At 34.0% G+C, this 25,860-nt stretch overlaps 1 pseudogene; it reads right to left on the minus strand.

Annotated features, from left to right (window-relative positions):
• Positions 1–3,841: 3,841 nt before the first annotated feature.
• On the minus strand, positions 3,842–25,860 carry LOC111719041 (annotated as a pseudogene).

Genomic DNA, 25,860 nt, shown 5'->3' on the forward strand with positions numbered 1-25,860 from the left:
ATTAAAACAACTTTTAGGAATTATTTGGTCCAATTTTATGTCATTGAATATAACACTCTAAAATGAAAGAATATCTACAAAAACACAAACTGCAAAGATTGACAGAAGAAATATAATACTTAAATAACCTTGTCTCAAAACAAACAAACAAACAAAAAATACAATAGCAAAATCAATGAATGTCCTAAGGAGAAAAACATTCCTTGGATCAGAATGATTTACATGTAAATTCTAACAAATATTTAAAATTTTGAACATTAAATCACAATACTACATGTGCCATTTCAAAAAATAAAGGAGTCCTTTTAAATTTATGACACTAATATCGTTTTGATACCTAAATTAGGGAGAGCAAAAACAGAAATAAAATTATAGGACAATTTCTATAATGAATATCAATGTAAAATTTAAATAAAATGTTAGCAAGGCAATTACAATAACATATCACACAGGTCATTCATTATGAAAAGACTATATGACTAGTTCAATATCAGAAAAACTATCAGAATAATTAACCAAATTTATAACAATAACAATAAAGATATCATTATACCAATGAATACATTAAAATGTCTTTGACAAAATATGATTACTTCTAGTTAAAAAAACAACCAAGAATCAGTGGAATTTTCTCTAAAATTATAAGTATCTATCTAAAACCAAGATCATACACTATCTCTAATCAATACAAACTTTAAAATGTTCTCAATTAGATTAGAAGTGAAGCATGGATTACCATTATTGCCTTATTATTTGATAGGTTAGCTATAGCAATAAACCAAGCAAAAGAAATTAAAGAAATGTAAACAGGCACCAAAGAAACAAAAATATCACTCTTTCAGATGATGTATGGTATACCTAGAAACTCATCTAAAAGAACTAGTTGAAACAAATAACAAATTTAGCAAAACTGTAGAATATACAATAAACCTATATAAATCATCAACCAACAAAACCTAGCAGCAAGAAAATGGAATGAAAAAATCAATTTAAACTTCAGACAATTTAAATTACCTGGGAGTCTTCTTGCCAAGACAGCCCAGGGTTTATATGAACACAATTACAAACCATTTTTACAAAGTAAAAACATATCTAAACAACTAGAAAACTATTAATTGGCTATGGGTGAATGGAGCCAGTCTAACAAAAAACGACAATCCTATGTTAATTTACTTATTCAATGCCATATTAATTATAGTACCAAAAAATTCTTTTATATAGCTAGGAAAAAATAGTAACAAAATATATCTGGAAGGAAAAAAAAGGTTAAGAATGTCAAGGTAATTAATGAAAAAAAAGTTATTGAAAGGTGCTTATATCTAGGGGAGGGGGTGGGGGGTAAAAGGTGAAAAATTGGAACAAGAGGTTTGGCAATTGTTAATGCTATAAAGTTACCCATACATATAACCTGTAAATAATAGGCTATTAAATAAAAAATAAAATAAAATAAAATGAGGACTTAAAAAAAAAAAAGAAAGAAAGGTGCTTAGCAGTTCCAGACTTCAAAATATATTTCAGATTGGTAATCATCATCATAACAATCTGGTATTGACAAAGTGATAGAGTGGTGGATTACTGAAATTGATTAGGTACACAGATGACCATAGTAATCTGATATTTGATAAGCCCAAGGATCCAAATTTTTGCAATAGTAACTCACTTTGCCATATTTGCTTGGAAAATTGGAAAGCAGTTTGGCAGAAATTAGATAAAGATCAACATCTCATACTGTAAAGTGTGATAAGGTCAAAATAGATGAAAGGTTTAGATATAAAGGATGATATCAAAAGTTATGGGAGTATGAATAATAAATCTATTGTATCTATAGATAAAGGAAGATTAGGTGTATACACACACCTACATACATCTACATATACACATTCATACATGCACATATATATGCACATTCATACACACATATACATATACATCTAAAACACTATTAATATAGCTGACATATAATGTACTTTTCTCTCCATTGAATCTTTTTAAACTTTGACTTTGTCTAAGATCAATTGTTATAGCCCTTACATTTTTTTCCTTATAAATTCTACTCCTAATCATTTTTATTGTGTTTTTATGTATCTCTGGTTTCTTATCCCTGCTAACTCTTCCACTTTACTTCTAGCTGCTAATTTGCTTTGCTATTATGTAATCTATCCTGTCCCAAGTAATCCTCTCTTATCTTTTCCCCTTATCCTTTCCCTCTCTCTTTATTCCTTTCTCATTAATCTATACTCCTTAACCCAAAGCTCTTAATCTATATACTCTTCTATACCTGCCTTAATCTATTCCCTTCTCCTCTTATTTCTTTATAGATTTTGGAGGCTGATATAATCTTGTATATATTGTTTCCTCTTTAACCCATTCCCAATGTGAATAGGATTTCAGAACTACTAGCCCTTTTCCTCCATCTAATGACTGTTGGTTTTTGTTCTAGCATCTCATTTATATAGCATATTTTATGTTTTTACCTTTTCCTACATGGTTTTACTTTTTAAAGTCATATCATACTCAGCTCTACCTCAGTCGTTCCTTTGTATTATCCAATTACTAATATCTTAGTATCATCTTAGATCATTTATATTTCTTGTGTATAAAACTTAAAACTCTTTTTTTTTCATTTTTTACATTTTGTTTTATATTTTGGTCTTTTATAACTTCACTGGCTTCACTTTGCTTAATTTTCAAAGAGTCTTCTTCTTTAAGACTCTGGATCCCTGAATCTCCTATCCTAGTTGGTTGATTTTGTTTTCACACTCTTATTTTTCTTGGATTGTTCTTATTTTTAAATTTGTTTTTCCTCAATCTCTCTTATTTTATTTTTAAAGTATTTTTTGAGTTATTCTATGAATTCTTTCTGGGTAGGTAGCCATCTAACATTACTCTTTGGAATAGGAGAGGCTTTTTAAAAAATTCAATGTCTTCCTTTAAAGAAGAACCCTTGTCTTCCCTATTACCACTGAAACTTTCTATAGTTGAGTTTTCTCATTTGCCTGATCATGTTTTTAAAAATAATAGCTTGGTTGTGTAATCTAGTTTTGGGGCAGAGGGTGGGATGGGGAGAATGATGCCTCTGGTTTCACTTCAGTTCTCCCCTGTGGGCTGCAAACCCAAACCAAGAACTTTATCCTTCTGTAAGTGGCTACAGCCAGCAACTTCCCTGATCTATTGCTTCTATATTCACCAATATGTGCTTACATCTCAGGGTCACATCTCTGCAGCACAGCTGGGCCTGGAGTTTCTTTTCAACAGAAATTCCCCTCAATCTTCTGGGACTCAGACCCCCCAATTCTCCACAGTGTCCTGGAGGTGAAAATTCTGTGGCTGGGTCTGAGGTTACTCCATGCTATTTCAGTGGTGCTAGCTTGGAGACCTTTACAATTTACACTCTCCTAACTTCTGTTTTGGAGTCTCTCAGGACCATTGTTCTGCCCCAACTCTTACATGTTTTTCACTTGGCTCACCTGAAGGTAAAATTTTGTAATTTGGGGGGCAATCTAGAGAGCTTCAAAATTTCTGCCCTACTCTGCAATTTTACAAGAATGCTCCTGAAACTTCCATCTGTACCTTTCTAGGTTCCTCCCCAAATGCTAGATCCTTCTAATCTAAGATTTCTTTTTATCTATTCTTTGTATTTCTATATACTTCTACATAGATGATTTACATTTTTTTTTTTTTGGCCAGCATATCCATTTATTACCAGATGACATAAACCTGAGGTATATATGTTTGCCTGTAAAGGGCCCATTTACTGTTTAGTTTGATTATCATGTGGAACTCCTCTTGTTGCTTACTGTTAGTGTATGTGTATCCATGTTTCCAGTCCACAAGTCCCATTTCACAAAGAGAGGTAGGCCTCTTTCTCTTCCACATTCAGCACAGTATCTATAGTTAGGGGAGCATTTTCTAGTGTCTGGTCTTCTCCCACTTTCAAAGGACTTCTGGGATAGGAATTGGAGATGGTATAGATGGACCTGTGATACCCCAACTTCCTCATCCAGTCCAACAATGCCTGTGAACTCCATGACTTGTAAAATCTCCATCTGAACACTCATCCATCAGGATGGTGTAGAACAGCTGTAACCACTTCTTCAGATGTCTCATGATGTGACTAGATTGTGACTCACATATTCAGACAGTAGTCAGGCAGCTTCCATCTCCTGGAGGCTCCTTTGTTCGGGGTATCATCAGGTACTCCACTTTCATTGATAAGATTTGGTTCTTCATAGCCCCCTAGCTTGTAGCCATCAAATGATTTCCAGGTTTCACCCATCATTTGATAGAAATATTCTTCTGTTTTTTTCAGTTCATTTCTGGTGAGATTTCAAGACATTCTTCAAGGATTCAGTGCTTTTACTGTTCAGGGTCTCCTGCTGCTTTTCTCTTACACGTTTATGCCTTCTTTTGTTCTTATCTTCAGTTACTGTCAAACATTTTGGGTGGAGCTTGAGATGTAAGCCATGGGATGGTCACCTAAATAATTTAAATCAAGATGGCAGGAAACAGCAAATCATGGCCACTCAGCAAAAAGAAATCCTTACATCCTGAGTTGAGCACCAACCACCTCTTTTCCCCTTCTTCCCTCTTCTCTTCCTCCCCCTTCTCCTTCTCCTCCTTCTCCCTTCCCCCTCTTTTCTCTTCCTTCTCCCCTTCCTGTTCTTCCTTCTGTTGTGCCGCAGTTCCCTTTTATTATTCAGCCTCAGTTTCCCTGGTTGCAACTCCCCTTTTCTGTCCATTAGAACTGAGATAATTAGGACTGTGGAGATCTGGTATTCCAGAAGATAAGACTCCAGATGTCCTATATCAGATGCCTAATTAGCATTGTCTATATCTCTAAGTTTCAGACTTCCAGGCTCTCGTTGGATAACTCCTTAACTCCTAGTTTTTTATGCTCCTACATAGAATTTATGTTCCTACCTGTCAGAACCGTATTGATGGTCCCTGCCTGGAGGTTCCAACTAACCATAGTTTGGACTCCACCCCCTGCCTTTGTTTAGCTACCTGAGCTAAGAGCTACAAATATGTCATTGAGAACTCACATTCACTGTTGGAGGCTTTGGACATTAGTCCTGGGGGCATCATGCCTCCAGCACAATTTCTCCCTCTCAGAAATCCAAATTGAGCCCTTAATAGGCTTCCAACTCCAGTTTGATGTGTTTCTCTGCCTTCACAGAGAATGCCCAGATATAAAACATATCCAGAACCAGAACTGTGCCAACAGTGTGGCACCCAGAACCAGACCCAGAACATAGAATTGTTCCAAAATACCCAGAGTTATTCTAGAACCCAGAACCAGATGGTGCCAGAGCACCCAGCCAGATTTATTGTCTGAAAAATATTCAAACCAGATAGGTCTTAAAGACACTCAAAACAGATAACATCACACAGTGCCCTGCTGATGTTTTTCCAGAAATTAACACCTGCTGGTGTTGTATTCTCCCTGGAGCCCAATTGCTAGCAAACAGACAGACAGACCAAATTGTGTCCTAAGACACCTAGACTTACTCTTCTGTGGCCGAAATGGAGGCATCCACTTTGAGCCTTTCTGCGATTGAAATTGTGTTGTCCCTCGTGGAAATTCTGGAATAGATCAGGGCTAGCCTCTCCAACAAAGAGTCCAGGCTTCAATTACCTACAAGGCTCCAGGTGGAGATCTGAGGGTCTCTAATCTCTAATGCTGCTCTCAGTTCTAATATCTTGGTGGGACTACCAAATGTAATGCCAGAGAAACTGAGGCAAGATAGAGATCAGATAGTTTTTAATATTTTATTTGGATTTCTGAGAGGGAGAAATTGTGCTGGAGGCATGATGCCCCAGGACTGATGTACAAAGCATTCATCAGTGAATGTGAGTTCTCAATGACATATTTATAGTTCTTTGCTCAGGTAGCTAAACAAAGACACCCCCTGGTGGAGTCCAAACTATGCTGGAACCTCCAGGCAGGGACCATCAATCCAGTTCTGACAGGTAGGAAGATAAATTTTAACAAACTGGGAGTTAAGGAGTTGTCCAACGAGAGGCAGGAAGTCTGAAACTTAGAGATATAGACAATACCAATTAGGCATCTGATATAGGACATCTGGAGTCTTATCTTCTGGAATATCAGATCTCCACAGTCCTAATTATCTCAGTTCTAATGGACAGAAAAGGGGGGGGGGTTGCAACCAGGGAAACTAAGGCAGAACCATTCAGGGAAACTGAGGCAGGACAATTTAGGGGAACTGAGGCAGGGCAATTTGGGGAACTGAAGTAGGACAATAAAAGGGAACTGTAGCACAACACTTCTCCTCCCCTCACTCTTCCCCCTCCCTTTTCCTCCCTTCATGTTTCCCATCCCCTCCTACCCCTTCTTCCCATCCTCTCTCTTCTGTAGCTACAGGCAGATCACGGGCAGGGCTGGAGTGACCCACAGCATCCTCACAGTGCAGGGTGCTCTGGCACCTAGGCCATGCCACAGCTCAAGCCATAATTTAATTTTTTTTTCTCTTTTAAAATGTGACTTTCTTGATGGCAGACCATTTTTTGCATTCCTTTTAAATTCCCATTGTTTAGTACAATACTTGACACATGTTACATGTTTGTATAGTTCACCGAATAAGATGAAAAATAGTGACAGCATCTGAGGTGAGCATCTTATTCCAAAGCATCTGGCAAGGCAACCAGTCAGTCAAACAGATACTGTCAATACTGCAGTATCAGTCAATTGGTCTTTTATATGCTTGAATAATAATGATGTAAAGGGATATAGCATGTATTGAGTTTATTATCCTATGGTAATCATGAAGGTCAGAACACTTTCAAAATCAATGGTCTTGGGAAGCGAATGGGCCAGAGAAGAAGGAGGTAAGAATGGATAGAGTTCTTCTAAGGCAGCAGTGCTAACAGGGAACCTGGATCATTGCATCACCAAAAAATGGGAAAAGGGAAGTAAAATTGAGGAAATATCCAGCCAACAGAAAAAGCCCAAACGAAAGCAAACCAAAGCTTGCCTGCCAAAAAGGAGTCCTAAACTGGGCCCACCATTTGTATCTAAAATATGTAAGATAGGCGTTTATACATTAAAGACTGCCTACATAGTATTTTTACAATTATTTCCAAATAGAACTTATGAAGCTAATAAAATTTATAGTGTACTAGTTAATGGGTATGCTTAATCTTTTATGCAGACTTCCTGATAGATATTACTTAGATTTAAATCCTATTATCTGCTGTTATAAAAATTATGCAGAGAATATAGTAAAACTTCATTAATACATTTTTCAGTGTCCCACCCCTCCTGAATTGTATTATATAGGACAATCTTCTATTAAGATGGTTAATTAGAGAGGCTGGGAACCAAAAAATGGTACATAATTGGTGGGAAAAATGCACTAATGAGATATTCTAATTATGTTTCTCTGTAGTAAAGAGTACTACTATGGGTCTTAGTTTTATTTCTTTTTCACTCTTTTTAGAGGAATTAATGTACCCTGTAGTATACTACAGCACTATGTAATATACCAGCTGCTACAGAGCTGTGTGAAATTATCTACACACACACACACACACACACACACACACACACAGAAAGAGAGAGAGAGAGAGAGAGAGAGAGAGAGAGAGAGAGAGAGAGAGAGAGAAGGAGAGAGAGAGAGAGAGACAAAGAGAGAGAGAGAGACAGAGACAGAGAATCTTTTCAAGAATTTAATTTTGAAAATATTGTCCTTTAAAAACATACAAATTAGAATTATTCAAAACATATTTTTCTGATCAAAATTGACATCCATTTTAATCTTCTTTGTTCTGCTTTGAGCATTAAATTAATTTCCAATATTTTCCTTGTAGAATTTGCAACTCTGATCCTCCTGAGCCAGACATGCTAGGAGCAGCAACAGATGCCAAGTCCAAATGGTTTCCAAATCCTATAGTGGAAAAGAAAATAGCAGGATAAATATTGGCTAATGGGGTAGCCTAGGGAGGGGATGACAAACAACACTTCCTACCAATAATATGCATAATCATTTTTAATGCAAGGACAAGAAAAACAACAAGAAACAGAAAGAGTTAATTGCCGTTCTTTTCAAATTGTTATTGAAAATTCAATTTGTAGGTAATGAATTCTATAGATTATTTTCAGATAAAGATTCATGAACTCTCTTTGAGTAGGCTTCTATCTTCAGCTTTTAGCCCTGTCTTTCATATGACCATTTTTTTTTCCCAATAAACTTAACCAGTGTTCAGAAAAAAAATTTAGGAAGCTTCTTATTGTTGGTTGTCATTTGTTCTTGAAGATGACCAGACACCAGGAAGATAATGCCATGATATGCAAGTGAATTCGACGGAGGATTATGCAAAGTCATTAGCCTCACTTTTCCCTTAGGAGCCATCTGGGTGCAGAAGCAAGGTATAGTTTAGGAAGACTGGAGATGGCTGTGAATGCAGCTAGGGGTCTTGGCCTTTTAAAGTTAAAGTCTTTAACAGATCTCAATTTGACTACATCTATGCCCAATCAGCAAGTAAGTTTTAGGTAAAAAATGAGACAGAAAATGACTTTTTTTACCTATTTAAAGATAAAATCATTCTGGAGGGGAAAACCCTCAGGGTTTCCTGGTAAAACAGAAACAATTGCTATTTACATTCATTCTGAGTCAATCCAGTTCAAGCAATGACCCTGTGGAGCTTGGATTGGAACCTGTTGTTGGCCAATCTACTAAAGTCAGAGTGATTTGGATTTAAGGAATGGTCTTTAAGAAAGAAATTAAACCAAGATATCCTACAGGGTTTCACTTGACAATATTTACATTTCTTTGGAATGCAGGAATAAAAGAGTTGACCTTATTGAACAATTGTAACAAATTACCAACACTGCATGTAGCAACAAATAATTTTTGGGGAGGGTGAACAGTAAATTTTTCAGCTAGGATACAACAACTATACACAAAGCTTCTATTGGCCGTAGATATAAAAAATAATGAGCTTTAAATGACTTGTGCCTGAGGGCACCATGTTGACAAATGAACACAGCTGTAGGTCATGGATTTTTGACACCTTTTTCCCCCCACTAAAAAAAATAAAAATAAAAATAAACCAACAGAACAGAATTTAAATAAGCATTTAGTAGATAACTTTCTAATCCTGAGGTTAGTAATCAGTCCTCTGGAAAGATTCATGGAGTTCCAGGTATCTGTTCTAAATGGAATGGGCACCTCTTTTATGATGCTACCTAAAGAGCATTTTAAATGCCCAAAGGCCCTGGCTGATTCATTGAATCTGGTGGTAGGCAAATAGATCTGGTGGGTGCCTGCAGTGAAGCTCCATTTGCCACATGATAGACTGCCTCTGACAAGATTGCCTTTGTATAAAATGGGCCATTATGTCTTTCATTTTTAGTTTAACTGAAAATGGAAATTCATGTATCTTATTGTATGACAGTACTAAAATCTCTGGTGGTTGAGGAAAGATGATTAAAATTTATAACTCCCACTAGGGGCTAAGACAATGAGTAATTGTATTCCCTTACAGAAGCTCAAGCTTTCTGTTTAAAATTGATAAATAATTTTAGTGACTTTTATATTTTTAAACCACTCCTTTTTCCTACATTGGCAATGAATTTGTAACTGTGATTCTGACAATAGAAATTTTATTAAGTATTCTGTCTCAATTTATATTTTTATTGGCTTCCTACCCCCACAATAATAAGAGAAAATCCACTTGTAATAATGCAAGCAATCTATATTATCGCCTAAGGCAGAATATAGAAAGATCTCCAGGTGAGATAAATAAGACCTATGCAATCCTGATAGTTCTAGTAATTGACATATTTTCTTTTCACTATTGTCTGGTTAATCATACACATATAAAAACAATAAATAAAATCTAATGAAATATTTGAGAGTACATTATTTCTGTATCTGTATATTATTATGATTCAAATTACACATTTTAAGTTATGCATTACTTTAATTATGACATTTTCCTTAAAAACATATATTTAAATATCAAGAAAAGGGAAAAGTTTAAAATGAAAAACAGATATAGAAAGAATTCATAAGATATAGGATATGCTTGAGGTCACTGCCTAGACTTATGACAAAAAAAAACCCAAACCCAAAATAACAACAATCCCCCCAAAAGCAAACAAATCTGTTTTTGCTCTTTAAACCATTTCATTACATTTTGATACAGACTTGTGATCTGATTAACAAGTTTTCCTGTAGATTCTTTGCAGTTCATCTGGGTCTGCCAATCTCTTCTCCACACCTATATCTAGAACTAATGACTCTGTTTTGTTACCAAAGGGCTATTTGGATTATCTAGTGACTATCACTTGCCTTCACTACCTGAATGGCTTACCTCTTGTGTGTGTGTGTGTGTGTGTGTGTGTGTGTGTGTGTGTAGATATCTATGACAACAGACTTTATATTGCTCCAGGAGAGTTTTTGATTTTGTTGTGAGTTGGAGGGAGAACACATAATTCTCTTTGAGTCAAAGCAATATTTTCCAAAAGCAGGCTGGCCAAGTAGCATGGGTGACTAGTCAGTCATTAGGATCATGGGGAAGAAAGCTTATATACCATAAGTCTGACTCTAAGCCATATTAGGAATGCTAAGATGTCTGTGGAAATGCAGAGCTTGTTACAAACAGCATATTTTTAGATAGTAGCTTAGGCACAGGAACTACTTAAACCACAAAAAGTCAAACTATCAATGTGGTTTTCTGGATACGAGGAACACTTATTTGGGAAGTGTTCCTTCTGTAGTCTTAGCAAGTGTAATGATGCTCATATCAATGAGTTAGAAAATGCCTATGGTAGCAATTTTCATTGGCTATCTAGGGCCCAAAATCAGAGTCCACCATATCCCCTATGATATTACTTTTTCTAAGCAATTCTACATTGATAATATATTAATATACTATACCAATCAACAATACCAACCTTGAAAATCTCTTTAAACTTTTGGTGAGATCCAGTTTTAATTCTTTTGAATCTTGGCTATTTCATGATAGAGTCATACAAAATCACCAGAAGAATATTGATGTTAAAAAATTGGATCATTATTTTAAGGAAGGAGTGTAAGATTGTTAACTGTGTTAAACTATTACCCAATAGCAAATAAGCCAACTTTTCTTCTTTTCTTCAATTTTGGACCCAATAATGTGTTCATCCATAGCATCTATTCAAGGTATTCTAATAAGCTCTATGTATGGTACTAAAGAAAATTTAGTTAGGCTAAATTATTTTTACTTGATTATAGATCTTGTTTAGTAGAGCTTTCCATATATCATAACTTGATATAATATTTTGAGAAAAAAATCTTTAGAAACAACCATTTGTAAGGAATCCTTTTGTTCCATTTGGATTTGTACCAGAAATCATCTATGCCAGTGGCAAACACCTTTAGTCAATATATATTTCCCTGTTAAATATCAAAATGATATAAGATTAAAGATCCTTTGAGGTAGCATTTTGTTGTTTGGAATTGCCATAAAGGTAAAGGGAGAGTCTATTTCTCTCCAAGATCCTCAATCTATTGAGAGTCTGTCTGAAGAAGGACTTTTTCAATATCCAATCTTATAACATTCATGAAAAAAGTAATAAAAATGTGTAAATAATGGTGATAATGATGATTATGAGAAGCAATAATAATCTCTGAGAGAAAGGGTGCTGAATTTGGCCAACAAAAGGGCTCTGTATTCAAACTTGACTTTGTTGTTTATTAGCTGTGTGGCTTAATAGCAATAATAAGAATCACTTACATATACACACTGATAGATTTGTCAAATGTAAATGACATTGACATACTTCTGAATTGACCTTATGAACTGTCTAGGATCCAAAAGTAGAACCAAAAGTGTAACTGTAAACAAATCATTCAAATTCTCTGGTCTTCAATATCCTTATTTTTAAATGACAATAATAATAATACATATGGTTTATACTTGAAAGGTTATTCTGAGATTGATGGAAAAATACTCAAAAAACTTTATGAACTTTAAAATATTTTATAAATGCCAGTAGTCATAGGAATAGCACTAATCATGATACTAATAAATGCCGACTTCTCTTTAGCACTTAATTGGATAGAAAGTGGTTCTTTGCATTTTTTTTTGATCATCACAGAAAATATGAGAGGAAATAATAAAATTATTTTATCCCCTTTTACAGATAAGGAAACTTTGGTTAAAGATGATACCTAAAATAATAAACTTGTTAATGCCAGTGAAGATTCAAAACTAAATATTTCAACTCCAAATTCTGTGCTTTTTCTATTGTACCATGGGAAAATTGCATTATAAATATACATCAAATATGGAATGGCCTGCAGAATGCACTAGTGTATTCTTTCTCAGTGGAAATATTCAAGAGAGGATAGAGGATGTTGATAATGTTGTAGAGACAATTTATGCTTTTGATGAGAGATAACTTTTAGTATCCCTTCCAATTCCGATATTTTATGATGCTATGAGATGTATTTAAATATAGAAATCTTCCTTAAACTCTTCAAATGAAACATAATGCTTATATATTTCTAACCTTTGAATACAAACTAACCAAACATTAGTATAGTGATGTTATTGATTCTGAGGACATTTAACTTGTTTCTATCAATCCTAAGTATTGTGTTTCCAAAGTGATGATATCTGTGAAGACTAGAAGGGAAAGTATTCATCTGTGATATTTCACTTTTCTAAAAAGATTTATCATACAACTTTTCAAAACTCTAGTATATCTCTTAGTTTCACTATTTCCTGCTTTTTCATATATTTGATGAAAGATACTGTATATTGTAGATACTTTAATGTAATTATGAGGATAATCTGTAGTTATGTGTATATTGTTGATCTAAAGTAAAAATTCAATGGAAGGGACTCACAAGGTCATAAACAGTTCTGTAATAATAGTCAATATGTAATTTTGGAACTTTAAAATAGAGAAGAAAAAGTTTAGAAAGGATCCAAACAAAACTCAATATAATGTCAATGAAACATTATGTCCATTACCCCAAGGGAGCTATAAAATGATGAACTCTTCTTTAAAAAAAAAATTAAGAGATGGTATTAGAGCATATATTAAATAGTTTTAAACCTCCCTCACAAAAATATTTCTTGAACAGAGGACCATGTCTCAGAGCAACAGTAAGGACTGATAATAGGTAAAAACCTTTAGTTTTGTTGATTGTAACCGATATTGTTTTACCTTGAGATTAAGCCTATGAAATCGCTAGACTCTAAGAGAGCCTAGAATCTAAAAGGAACCAAAAGATTTGTACTAGGTAATATCTCATAAATATTTAGCCAACAAAATATTGACAAATAAATGTCCAAAAATTGACTGTCATAGTAATATAATTACAAGAAAGTGAGGGAAAGGGGAGAAAACTAGGGAAGATGGTTGAGTAGGTTAGAAAATTCCAAATTCTCCAGATTTCCCCCACTAATAAAACAAAATTGTGCCTGAAGGTGAACATAGAGCAGTGAAAAATAACACGTGGAGCAGAACAGGGGTTCTCTTAAGACAACCCTAGAAAATCAGAAGAAAGACTGCAGCATTGAGATTTAACTGGGTGTGAAGTATAAATATTTTTAGATTAGCTTTGTACAAACAGCAAACTGGGGTCCCAGAGGCTAGCTGGGTTGGGAGTTAGCCTCAGGCTGAACCACAGGAACTGTCACTTCTAGGAGTGAGTATAAGTATCATTAGTAGGGAGTAAAGGGTCAAGAGTCTGTGTCCGGGAAGACTGAGAGAACTTTGCTGATTAGGAATGCTAGCCCCAGCTGAGCTGCTAAAATGCTGCCCTGAATGAGAAGAATCCAGCTCACCCAGTGAGTGCAGAATCTCTGAGTCAGGGATGCTACTGGCTGCAAACACTTGCAGGACAATGGAGCTTTTGATTTGGGTTCCAGGTGAGAGGGGAGAGCTAAAGTGAAGCCAGAGGCACCATGCTTCCCCAACCCAGCATTAGAGGTGCTTACATTAATAGTTCTCATTAAAAAAAATGTGAACAGGCAAAAATGAAAGTAACCAATCATAGAAACTTACCATGAGATTAGGAAAGATCAGGATTCATCTTCAAAGGAGCACATTAAAGGTAAAAAACAAACAACAGCTTCTTTTACCCCACAGAGCAATGTTAAATAGCTACCTGCCCAGAAAACAAAACAGAACAAAACAAAACAAAAACTTTAGAAGTCAAAAAACACTTCAAAAATCAAATGAGAGATTTTAATGAAAAACTAAAAAAAATAAGAACCATCCAAGAAAAACAAGATTATGAAAAAATTAACTAACTATAAAAGGAGATAGAGTCTTAAAGAAGAAAATTATTCTTTGAAAATTAGAATTGGCAAGGGGAAGTCAGTAAAGCTGGGAATAGATGAAAAAGAGAACTAAATAGACATAAATAGATGATAGATAGATAGATAGATAGATATGGATATGAAACCATGGATATGTTAGAGAAAACAATCATCTGGAGAGTATGGGATAGACTAGGATGAAAGCTGCATATGAAGGAGTTTCTTTGGTAAGAAGAAGAATCTCTTTTTTTTTAATGTGATATGGAATGAATAAAAAGATAATAAGAAAATACATTTGAGTGATATGAGACAAAAAAGGAGAAGTAGAGAGGGAGCTCTTGATGAACAATTTTTATGAAATATGAGGCAAAATTCACAGTTAAGAGAAGTAGGGGAAGAATGTCATTGGGAGGCTGAAGGAAGGATAATAAAATTTAGAAAACACACTGTGGTCGGTGGGATAATAAAAGAATTGTCTTGCTCCAATGAGGGATTGATTGGTTCTGATATAGTAAATTGCACTGTACTAAGTCATCATGGTATCAATATTTATTTCAGTTCCATTCACTAGCATTTAAAGAGAAGCAAACATGATGAGTGGTAAGAATAATCCATAGTTGGAGTTTGAAAAGGCATATCATCAATAGGACAAGAAAGCAAAACACTTAGTATGGGGAATACTATAAAGTTGAAATCATTTGCCCAAGGATCAAGATAGGGAGGAGATCAAGTTGGTGTAGGAGTGATAGCCTACGAATGTCCCAAGAGATGGAGAGATTGGAGATAATAGTAAAGGTAAAGAATAGGAATGATAAGATAGTATAATTAAATAAAAAATTAGTGAATATGTATGTGTAGATTATGTTAAGATATTTACATAGCATAGATGGAGTGAATATTTAGTGGGAATAGAGGGCAAAAAGAAAAAAATATATTAATTTTTAAAAATCTATATGTGGGTAAGTGGGTGGTGTGTATGTTTATATATGTGTATGTTACAAATGTGCAATGCCATTTTTACTTGACACCACATATTATTTGTAATGGTCCAGAACTTTGTGCTTGAAACAAGTATTCTTATAAAGTGGTAACTCAGTGAAATTGATGAAACAATGGTTATCTAGTTTAGCATGGTGATTAATAGTTCTCTAGTTCAGTATGATTGATTTAATTTTACAACAAATAATGGTATAATTATAATGATATAATGATTGGCTTTTACTTAGTATATTGCATATAAACTGGGATAAACTCAGCCAGAAACATACTCAAAGGGGCTCAGAGACAGACTCAGAGAAGACAGAGGACTGGAGGCTGGAGTACAATCTCTAGGACTGAGACAAACTTCCAGACAGAGACCATCGTGGTGATTTTCCTTCCTCCCCCACAGAAACCAAGATACATTCTGGAGGACCTCAAGAAAGCTAGCCAAGCCCCAGGCAAGGAGACAATAAAGACTTTTGGCCTTTGTCTCTGACTATTCTCAGGGTGATTACTCAGATGAAAAGAAGGCTGGTCTAGAGACCTTCAGAAAACCAACCAGGCCACTACAATTATTGGTCTTTATTAACTGTTTTACTTAATAAATATTGATAATGAAAAATAAAATACATGCCTAAAACATATATTTATATATACACATACATGTTTATGTATATGTATTTATCTACCTGTGTGTGTGTATATATGTTTGTGTATATGATACATACCCCTAGAATGGCAGCAGGAATTGAAGATAAGAGAAAGATGATATGAGCAAGGGACTGAATTCATTGAGAAAGAAAGGGAAGTGTCTTAGAGCTCTGTAATAGCTACCAGAATCTTGATTGGTTGAAAAATTTGGATTGAATGAAACTCAAATGAAAAAGATTACTAAATTATGTGAGTAGAGGGAGAGTCTTTTCCCTTTACAATTGTGGAAACAAAGACAGACACAATTTAATTTACTTGACTAAGATCAAACAGTTAGCTAGTGCTTGAGGTGGATGTGAACTCAGATCTTCCTGATTTTAATGTATGTCATAGCTGTCTAGGACAGACATTCCACAGAACATAGTAGAAGGGGAAATTAGACCAGTAATCTGAAATACGAAATTGTGGTAAGAATATATCCTTGATTGAAGGGTATGAAGATATTATAGAGGCAAAGAAGAATGAAAACTGGGGTTTGTATGGTAATAACTGAGGATAAAGAATCACTGAATGGAAAAAGTGAGGTATGTGTGTGTGTGTGTATGTGCATGTACATGTGTGTGTATGTGTGCATATATGTAAACCATTAAGGATAGCGTCTAGGCAGAGTATGAATTACTAGAGATCTATATAAGATGGTAGGTGATTAGACTGATCAAGCTCCTACATTGAGGTCTTACCTCTTGGCAAATTTAAATGCTGGGTTCCTTTAGGGCCTGGAAAGTCTGTATCACAGTCAGTAGGAACAGGAGATATAGCCTGAAAGAGTTTGAACCAAGATATAATTTTTCTTCAAAATTTCTCCTTGTTGTATTGATATTAATTTTATTAGAGTTTTATATGGATTAATAATTTAAAATGTTTTGATAATGCACAATAACTAGAATTAGGTAAGTGTATTTTGCCATTAGTTTATAAGTTCATGTTTTTACAAAATTCTATTTGACTATTTTTTTTAATTGGTAAGATTTTATTCAGCTTCAAGGTATAAATATTCAAATAAATAAGTTTCTTTTTAGGACTTGAAATATTTTAAAATATTCTTTTCCTATCAAGATGGGAGGTTTTTCACTGCCAAACTGTAATAAGTAGAGAAATGAAAGAAATGACTCTTTCTAAAGGCAGGGACCAAGGTATTCAATAAAATGAGCTTTAATTCCTGGAAAAACCTAATTATCTGGTTAAAAGTTATAGGAAGAATAAGTAAAATATATGTTGGGTCTTTTTTCTCTTTTTCAAGATGTACTGAATAAGCCCACCCCACGCAACTCTGCATAGAGAGAATAAGTCATCCTCTTCATACTGTTTTCTCTTTGTATAACATCTAAGTAGGTGAAGATAACATGAAGTTGTTTGCTAATTTAGAGTTTTTGTTGAATTTACCTACAGGACTATAAAGGTAACCTTATATGTTCATAAAAGGATATTGAAGGGAGTCCAAATGAACAGTTAATTAGAAGCCCAGGTTGTCAACCAGTTAGTCACTAAACATTTATTAAGTGCTTACTCTGTGCTAGGCACTATATTAAGCTCAAGAGTACAAAAAAGGACAAGGCAGTTTCTGCTTTCTCAGAGCTTGCTCTCTTAATGGTGGAAATAGTATGAATACAACTTTAGAAATACAACTTTGGAAATAGTAAAATGAAAAGAATAACTTTAATGGGGGATTGAGAAAGGATTTTAATAAAGGATGTATGTTAACTGAAATTAAAGGAAGATAACAGATCCAGAAGACAATGGAGGAGAAGGTTACTTTCAAACTTGGGGGCAGACTCTGAAAATGCCAGAAGTCACAAGATGTTTAGCAGAATGGATTGAGATGTTCCCTTTGATTAACAGATGAATACTTCCTTTCCACCTGCTCTATTCTGTTGTTTTTTGGGGGATCTGATATAACCTGCCTTCCCTGCACATGCTTGTGGGGAAGGTTGGTGACAGATCCCTCCTTACAATGTCATTTATGAAAACATTCTACACTTTTTCACCTCATATCTTTCCTTGGGCTCTGTAAAATAATAATAATAATTCTCTAACTAAAGCAACTATTTTTTCTTCTTTTCCTTTTTTTTTTCTTTCAATAGTATTTTATTTTTGCAAATACATGTAAAGATAGTTTGAAGTAACATTCACTTTTGTAAGATTTTGAGTTTCAGATTTTTTTCCTTCCTTCTTCCCTTACTTTTTCCCCTCTCCAACACCACAAGAAATTTGATATGTTATACATGTACAATCATTTAAAACATATCTCCATTTTAGTTATGTTGTGAAAGAAAATTCATAACAAGAGGGGGAAAAGATAAGAAAGAAAAAGCAAACAGCACAAAAAAGGTGAAAATGGTATGCTTCAATCTATATTCAGTCCCCATAATTCTCCTTCTGAATGAGAGTTTTCATTCCAGTAGTGACACTGCCAGATCAAAGGTGTAAAGTCCAGTTTAGCCCCCTGGAGGCCTCAGAATCAGCCCGAGGCAGGATAAACAAAAGTCCTTGGTCTTTAGAGAGAGAAGTGAAGGGGATGGACAAGATTGCCACAAGCTCTCCACCAACCTCCCTTCTCATTGTCCTCCTACAAAGTGACCCTGGTTTGTCTCCACCCCCTGATCCCTCCTATGATTCTCCTAACCCCAAGCATTGCACTAGCATTAACTTTGAGAAGAGAAATTCTAAACATGCTAATAGAGTTATTGTCCAATAAGTAATTAGCCTCAAGTGCTTGGTTGTCTGATTCAGAATTTCAGCCTTTTACAAGAGTATACACAGTTTATAGTCTTTTGGACATAATTACAAATACTTTCCAGAATGCCTGGATTATTTAAAAACTCCTCCCACAATGTATGTGTCCCATTTTTTCCACATCCCCTCTAACATTTATCATTAGATTTTCCTGTCATCTTATCTAACCTGGGAAGTGTGAAGTGGTGCCTCAGAGTTTCCTTAATTTGCATAAATTGTTATTTAGGGCATATTTTCATATAACTAGAAACAGCTTCAATTTCTTCATCTGAAAACTGCCTATTCATAACTTTGACCATTTATCAGTTGGGAAATAGCTAGTATTATAATAAATTGACTGTCTTAAATCATGAATCCATTTCAACCTTATTTTAATAGAGATTGTTAGATGCTGGTCAATATCTAGTTTCTGTCATATTATTTTCCAGTTTTCTCAGTAATTTTTGTCAAATAGTGAGTTCTTATCCCAGAAGCTGAAGTCTTTGGGTTTATCAAACATCAGATTACTATAGTCAGTGACTCTTGTACCTTGTGAATCTAACCTATTTCACTGATCCACTACTCAATTTCTTAACTAGTACCAAATAGTTTTAATGATTGCCGATTTATAATATGGTTTTAGCTTTGGTACAGTGATTAGGGCAACTTCGTTTGCATTTTGTCATTAATTCCCTTGATAATCTTGACCTTTTGTTCTTCCAGGTGAATTTGGTTATGATTTTTTTTTTTTTTTTGCTCAATAATTTCTTGGCAGTTTGATTGTTATGGCACTGAATAAGTAGAATGATTTAAGTACAATTGATATTTTTATTATATTAGCTTGGCCTATTCATGAGCAAGTGATATTCTTCCAGTTGTTTAGATTTAAATTGATTTATGTGAAAAGTATTCTGTAATTGTGTTCATATAGTTCCTGGCTTTGTCTTGGCAGGTAGAATCCCAAATATTTTATATTATCTAAGTTATTTTAAAATGAGATTTCTCTTTCTATTTCTTGTTGATAGATGGGCTTTGTTGATAACATACAGAAATTCTGATGATTTCTGTGGGTTTATTTTATATCCTTCAACTTTGCTAACATTATTGTTTTTGTCTTTTTTTTTTTTAGTTGATTCTCTAGGATTCTCTAAATATACCATGATAACATCTGCAAAGAGTAATATTTTTTGTTCCCTCACTACCTTGTTTAATTCTTTCAATTTCTTTTCTTCTCTTATTGCTAAAGCTAACATTTTTTAGTACAATATTGAATAATAGGGGTAATTATAGTCAAACTTCTTTCAACTCTGATCTTATTGGGAATACTTCTAGTTTCTTCCCCTTCCATATAACACTTGCTCATGGTTTTATATAGTTGTCCCTTATCATTTTAAGGACAATTCATTTATTTGTCAATTTTTTTTTGCATCTATTGAAATAATCTTATGATTTCTGTTTTGTTCATTAATTGATACTGCCAATTATGTTGATACTTTTCTGATTTTGAACTAGCCCTGCATTTCTGGTATAAATTTCACTTGGTCATAGTATATTATCCTGGTGACAAGTTGCTGTAATCTCTTTGCTAATATTTTATTTAAGGTTTTTGCATCAATATTCATTAGAGAAATTGGTCAATAGTTTTCCTTTTCTGTTTTGGCTCTTCCTGCTTTAAGTATCAGCAATATAGATGTGTCATAAAAAGAATTTTGTTATGCTCCTTCTTCCCCTATTTTTCCTAATAGTTTGTTTAGCATTGGAATTATTTGTTCTTTAAAAGTTTGGGAAAATTCACTTGTAAATCTGTCTGGCCCTGGAAATTTTTTTTTAGCTTGTTCAATTGTTTTTTCTAAGATAAGGCTATTTAAGTAATTTATTTCTTCATCTGTAAGTCGGTGTAATATACATATTTTTGGACATATTCATCCATTTCATTAACAGATTTATTGGCAAATAATTGGGCAAAATAGATCTCAATTATTGCTTTAATTTCCTTTTAATTGGGGGAAGTTTACCCTTTTCATTTTTAATACTGATAATTTGGTTTTTTTCTTTCCTTTTACTAATCTAATTAAATAAAGGTTTATCTATTTTATTTTTTAATCCATAAACCCAACTCCTATTTTTCTGTATGAGTTCAATTTTTTATTTGCAATTTTATTAATCTTTTCTTTGATTTTCAGAATTTAAAATCTGATATTTAATTGGTTGTTTGTAATTTATTCTTTTCCCAGCTTTTTTAGCTACATGCTCAGGTCATTGATCTTTTTTTCTGTTTTATTCAAATAACCATCTAGAGTTATACAAATTCCTCTTAAGAAATGCTTTGGCCACATATCATAAGTTTATTTTTTAATAGCTTTTTATTAACAGGTTATATGCATGGGTAACTTTACAGCATTAACAATTGCCAAACCTCTTGTTCCAATTTTTCACCTCTTACCCCCCACCCCCTCCCCCAGATGGCAGAATGACCAGTAGATGTTTAATATATTAAAATATAAATTAGATACACAATAAGTATACATGACCAAACCGTTATTTTGCTGTACAAAAAGAATCAGACTCTGAAATATTGTACAATTAGCTTGTGAAGGAAATCAAAAATGCAGGTGGGCATAAATATAGGGATTGGGAGTTCAATGTAATGGTTTTTAGTCATCACCCAGAGTTCTTTTTCTGGGTATAGCTAGTTCAGTTCATTACTGCTCCATTAGAAATGATTTGGTTGATCTCGTTGCTGAGGATGGCCAGGTCCATCAGAACTGGTCATCATATAGTATTGTTGTTGAAGTATATAATGATCTCCTGGTCCTGCTCATTTCACTCAGCATCAGTTCGTGTAAGTCTCTCCAGGCCTTTCTGAAATCATCCTGTTGGTCATTTCTTACAGAACAGTAATATTCCATAATTTTCATATACCACAATTTATTCAGCCATTCTCCAACTGATGGACATCCATTCAGTTTCCAGTTTCTAGCCACTACAAAAAGGGCTGCCACAAACATTCGTGCACATACAGGTCCCTTTCCCTTCTTTATAATCTCTTTGGGATATAATCCCAGTAGTAACACTGCTGGATCAAAGGGTATGCACAGTTTGATAACTTTTTGAGCATAGTTCCAAACTACTATCCAGAAATGTTGGATTCGTTCACAACTCCACCAACAATGCATCAATGTCCCGGTTTTCCCGCATCCCCTCCAACAATCATCATTATTTTTTCCTGTCATCTTAGCCAATCTGACAGGTGTGTAGTGGTATCTTAGAGTTGTCTTAATTTGCATTTCTCTGATTAATAATGACTTGGAGCATCTTTTCATATGACTAGAAATAGTTTCAATTTCTTCATCTGAGAATTGTCTGTTCATATCCTTTGACCATTTTTCAATTGGAGAATGGCTTGTTTTTTTATAAATTAGAGTTAATTCTCTATATATTTTAGAAATGGGGCCTTTATCAAAACCTTTGACTGTAAAAATATTTTCCCAGTTTATTGCTTCCCTTCTAATCTTGTCTGCATTAGTTTTGTTTGTACAAAAACTTTTCAGTTTGGTATAATCGAAATTTTCTATTTTGTGATCAGTAATGATCTCTAGTTCTGCTTTTGGTCATAAAGTCCTTCCCCTTCCACAGGTCTGAGAGGTAAACTATCCTGTGTTCCTCTAATTTATTAATAATTTCATTCTTTATGCCTAGGTCATGAACCCATTTTGACCTTATCTTGGTGTACGGCGTTAAGTGTGGATCAATGCCTAGTTTCTGCCATATTAGTTTCCAATTTTCCCAGCAATTTTTATCAAACAGTAAGTTCTTATCCCAAAAGCTGGGGTCTTTGGGTTTGTCAAAGACTAGGTTGCTATATTTGTTAACTGTTTTATCCCTTGAATCTAACCTATTCCGCTGATCAAGTAATCTATTCCTTAGCCAATACCAAATGGTTTTGGTAACTGCTGCTTTATAATATAGTTTTATATCTGGTACAGCTAAGCCACCTTCATCTGATTTTTTTTTTTCATTAATTCCCTTGAAATTCTTGACCTTTTATTTTTCCATATGAATTTTGTTGTTATTTTTTCTAGGTCATTAAAATAGTTTTTTGGGAGTCTGATTGGTATAGCACTAAATAAATAGATTAGTTTAGGTAATATTGTCATCTTTATTATATTTGCTTGCCCTATCCAATAGCATTTAATATTTTCCAATTGGTTTGATCAGACTTAATTTGTGTGAAAAGTGGTCTGTAATTTTGCTCATAAAGTTTCTGATTTTCCCTTCGCAGATAGATTCCTAAATATTTTATATTATTAGTAGTTACTTTAAATGGAATTTCTCTTTGTAACTCCACATATCATAAATTTTGATATGCTGTCTTATTATTGCTATTCTGTTGAATGAAATCATTTAAAAATTTTTATAATGTGTTGTTTGGCCCACTCATTCTTTAGTATTAGAATTGTGATGACCGTGTATTTTAAAATCAACCGGAATCAGGATTTCAGGTTAGGGGACAATATTCAATCTTTATTCTCAGTAGAGATGAAGAAAGATTGGAGGTAGAAGGGAATTGGCAATAGCAATGTGTGCAGCTAGTCAAGAAGCTAGCCAGACCAGAAGCCACGAGATCAGCAGCCACCAAAACAGAACTCAGCCAGCTATCTTTCCCAGCCTCTTTTCCTGCCTCTCTGCCTCCACTCACCAAAATCATCATTTCCTATACAACACATCAGGACTTGCACAGAGAGTGGGCAGGGCCATTCTTTATCCAAGTATATATATTAATAGAGTATAGTCCAATTACTATTTAGCCTCACCTGCTTGGGACCTCAGTGCATCAACTCAAGCCTCAGGCCATTATATAGAATGTTTAGTTTACAATTAATTTTTGTTCTCTTTATCCATAGCCCTTTACTACACATAATTTTTATTGCATCATGATGTAAAAAGAATGCATTTAATATTTTCCCTTTTTGCATTTGATTGTAAAGTTTTTAATACCTTGATTTATGGTCTCTTGTTTTTAAAAAGAAATGGGTACTATATTTTTTCAAAAGTTTTTTCAGCTTCTATTAAGATAATCATATAATTTTTGTTGGCTTTCTTATTGATACTTGAACAATTATATTAATGGTTCTTCTAATATTAAATCAACCTTATTTTCCTGGTATAAACCTCATCTAGTCATATTATATAAACCCAATGATATATTGATATAATTGTCTTGCTAATATTTTGCTAATAGTTCATCAAAAATGTTTGAAAATCACCTATTTCATCAAATATTAATCTTTTCTCCTGAAAGATAATGCTTAGTCTTGTTGGGTAATTCATTTTTGGATGTAGTTTAAGCTCCTTTGCATTCCTGGAATATCATATTCCGGGCTTTTCGTACTTGGTAATACTGACTGTGACTCTTTAATATTTTAATTGTTTCTTTCTGGCTACTTGCAGTATTTCTCCTTGACCTGATTATTTTGGAAATATTACTTGGAGTTTTCATTTTGGAATCTCTTTTAGGAGGTGAGTGGTAGATTCTTTGAATGACTATTTTATGCTCTGGTTTTAGGATATCAGGGCAGTTTTCCTGATGATTTCTTAAAAATTGTTGTCCAGACTATGTCCAAAGTGCTATCAAACTGTGCATACCCTTTGATCCAGCAGTTTCTCTACTGGACCTGTATCCCAAAGAGATCATAAAAAAGGGAAAAGGATCCACATGTGCAAAAATGTTTGTAGCAGCCCTTTTTGTAGTGGCAAGGAACTTGGCTGAATAAATTATCATATATGAGTGTTATGGAGTATTATTGTTCTACAGAAATGATCAGCAGGGTGATTTCAGAAAGTCCTGCAGAAACTTATTGATGCTAAGTAAGATGAAGAGAACAAAGAGAATATTGTATAAGGCAAAAGATTATATGATGATCAATTCTGATGGATGTGGCTCTTTTCAACAGAGAGGTGATTCAGGCCAGTTCCAATGGTCTTGAGATGGAAAGAGCCATCTGCACCCAGAAAGCAAGACTGTGGGGACTGAGTATGGATCACAACATAGAATTTTCATTTTTTTGTTGTTTGCTTTCATTTTGTTTTCTTTCTCATTTTTTCCTTTTTCATCTGATTTTTCTTGTGAAATATGACAATTTTGTGGAAATATGTATGGAAGATTTGTGCATGTTCAACATACTTTGTATTATTTGCTATCTAGAAGAGAGGGTAGGGAGAAGGGAAGGAGGAAAAAAAAACTGGAATACAAGGTTTTATAAGGGTGAATGTTGAAAATTATCTATGCATATCTTTTGAAAATAAAAAAGCTTTTTAAAAAAGGAAATTGTTGTCCAAGCTATTTTTTTGATCATGGCTATCAATCATCCAATAATTCTTCAGTCATTTTTCCTCAATCTATTTTTCAGGTTAGTTGTTTTTCTGGAAAAATATTTTCCATTTTTTTTCCATTTTTAAAAATTTTGAATGGCTGATTCTTGATGTCTCATTGAGTCATTAATTTCCAGTGCCAATTCTAATTTTTATTGAAACATTTTCTTTAGTTGGCTTTTTTAACCTCCTTTTTCATTTGTCCAAGTGTACTTTTAATGGAGTTGTTTTGTTCAATGAATTTTCTTTTCCATTTCTCTAATTTTATTTTTTAAGGAATTGCTTTCTTCAGCATATATTCCCATTTTGTTAAATCTATTTTTTAAGCAGTTGGTTCCTTTAGTCAAATTTTCTGCTTCCTTTTCTAAGCTGTTGATTTTTTTCATAATTCCCCTATATAACTCTCATTTCTTTACCCATTTTGGGGTATTTTTCTTATTTGATTTTAAAAATTCTTTTTGAGCTTTTCCAAGAGAACCTTTTGAGCCTGAGAACAATTCATATTTCTCTTTAAGTCTTTACATGTAGGCATTTTGCCATTGCTGCCTTTTCTATTTTTGTTTGGGTTGTTTTGATCTTCCCTTAAAGGGGACCTTAAGGATTTTTGTTAATTTTAAAAAGCTGATTTCTGTTTTTGAAGTGAAAGATTTTTTGCAGGGAGGCAAGGGTAGCAATTTGCCTTTTATACTTGGATTCATGGTGTCACAACTGCTCTTTCTAACCATTGGCTTACTGAGTCATAATGGAGTATTCTCTGCTGCTGGTCTGTGTGCAAATATCTGCTTACCATATTTCTGATACCAT

The sequence above is a fragment of the Sarcophilus harrisii genome, chromosome 1 (assembly GCF_902635505.1).
Source record: "Sarcophilus harrisii chromosome 1, mSarHar1.11, whole genome shotgun sequence".
Classification (NCBI taxonomy): domain Eukaryota; kingdom Metazoa; phylum Chordata; class Mammalia; order Dasyuromorphia; family Dasyuridae; genus Sarcophilus; species Sarcophilus harrisii.